Genomic DNA, 2,254 nt, shown 5'->3' on the forward strand with positions numbered 1-2,254 from the left:
GAAGCAACATTGGGACTCCGTATTATGCTGCGCCAGCATTCCGAATCATAATGCCAGTCCATGACCTTTCGGCTCCATTTCTAATCCAGTTCCCTGCTAAAGTATTTGAGAAAACAGCAGGTGATAGCTTAAGTACTTGGGTTCCTGCCACATTTATAAGAAACTGCACTGGAGCTCCTGGCTTCAACTTGCACAGCTCCAGTCAATGTGGCCGTTTGGGAGATGGAAAGGGGAGATTCAGCAGAAGGAAAATTTGGTCCTTTTCTTAACAAATAAATAAATCTTAAAATAAGTCCAGCGATGTGGTAGCAGAAACTTCTGAAGAAGCTATCAGTTAACTGTCAATGTTTTGTCCTTAAAAGGAGTTTCCAAGATGTGTTTCGGAGCCTAAGGTTCCATGAGAGATGCCTCAATGGATGGCAGAGGTTAGGTCAAAGGTATCTAGAACAGACATTCTGCATGTATACAAGTATACATGGGTGCACTCACATACATGGAAGAAACAGTGGAAACATGGCCGATACATAAAAATTTAAATCCAAATACACTGAGCAAATTCAAAGAATTTTCTGGTAAAAATATTGTGTTGTGGGCAAAGGAGTTGATTAGTGCTCTTCAAGCTGAGCAGTAACAGGAAATGGGCTTGTGACTAAAAGCATCTGGACTAATGGGAGTCATTGGCATCCTATTGTTTGGCTAAAGGACTTAGGGGAAAGAGTATAAAACGAGTAATAGGAGAATTCACAGAGATTTCTACCATCACTGGTGTCCTGTCCTTCATCCCCAGACCCTCTCCCTGTCCATGTTACTGGTTCTGCTGGCGGGAGGAAGTATTTGTACAAAAACAAAGCATTTTACAAAATTGAGAAAAACTTAAAAACAGAACCCCCAAACGGGGACATTTCTAAATAAATTTAGTTGTAGGGAAATATAAGGAATGCAAAAATCAATTAAAAAGAACTCTTAACTTCAAGTCACTGTGTTTGTGTTATAAAAACAATAGAAGTTAATAAAATAGTATTATATCAAATGCACCGCTTCAACACTCTCTCTTCAGAGGGCCACCATAACCCACCCTCCCAATTTGTCCCTCTCAGCATCTAGATCCCTCTTCAAAGCTTAAGCAAACTGTAATTTTTCCTTTAAGTCCCAGGGTGTTCATTGTAAACTTCCCTGCACCATGAGCCCTGTAGTTACAGAGACCACTTCTGTTCAGCTCTGCGCTCTCACAAGAATGAAAGCCATTCACTAAAGGGGGAAAAAAAAAAAAAAAAGGAAAAAAAGGAATTGGAGATTTTCCTGGAGTGTAGATATAACGTTTATGGTCTGAACAGCAGATTGTCAAAAGGACTGATTCCGATCAGGTACAATCCGCCAGCGCCTTGCAGGTGGACGGCCAGCGCGGCCAGCGCCTTCCGGTTCAGCTCCACCTGGCACTTAACCAGGTTGGACACAAGGCTGGGGTACCCGAGGCCATGCTCCTGGGAGGCAGCGACGATGCGGCTGATCCAGAGGGCGCGCAGTGTCCTCTTCTTGAGCCGCCGTCCCAGCGTGCTCCGCGCCAAGGCCCGCCAGCCAGTAGCAGCGGTTCTTCCTGCCCCGGAAGTGCCCGGCTTGCTGTAGCACCTCCTGCACGCGCCAGAAGCGATCGGTGACGCAGTTCCGCAGCGACAGCCACGCGGTGAGGAAGACCATGGTGCCCGCCGCCACAACGCCCCCAGCACGGCGCAGAGCCAACGCTGATCAGGTACAATTTCACCCTCTTTAAAGATGCCCATTTGTGGGTATAGCACCTTAAGTCATCGTGTGAGATATACCAATATCCCATATGAGTCTCAATCGCTCTGCTTTCAATCCAGCTACCTGCTCATGTTCCTAGGAAGGCAGCAGAAGCTGTTCCAAGCACTTGTGTCCCTTCCACACGCATCAGAGACCCGGAGTTCCAAGTTCCAAGCTTCAACTAGGCTATTGTGATCTTTTAAGTAGTTAACCAGCAGATGGAAGACACTTTCTCCACACCACTCACAACTTCCCCTTTCAAATAAATAATCACTACCATAACTAATAAATGAAGAACCTAGCTGTTTTCTGCTTTTGTGATTCTGCCTTAATTGCTTGGCTGGGGGCTATGTAAACCCCAGGCCTGACAGTCTATGTGACACCCTGCAGGACACCTGGCAGGTCACATAGGCAGAGACTCTTCAGGGAGGAGGTACCTGGTGTTGGCTAAGATCCACTGCCCTGTTGCTCATCA

General features: G+C 46.2%; 1 pseudogene; it reads right to left on the reverse strand.

Moving 5' to 3' along the window:
* Positions 1-1,319: 1,319 nt before the first annotated feature.
* LOC121159245 lies at positions 1,320-1,695 on the reverse strand (annotated as a pseudogene).
* Between the last annotated feature and the right edge of the window lie 559 nt (positions 1,696-2,254).

The sequence above is a fragment of the Ochotona curzoniae genome, unplaced genomic scaffold, assembly GCF_017591425.1.
Source record: "Ochotona curzoniae isolate NIBS_2020 unplaced genomic scaffold, NIBS_Ocur_1.0 contig_4105, whole genome shotgun sequence".
Lineage (NCBI taxonomy): Eukaryota > Metazoa > Chordata > Mammalia > Lagomorpha > Ochotonidae > Ochotona > Ochotona curzoniae.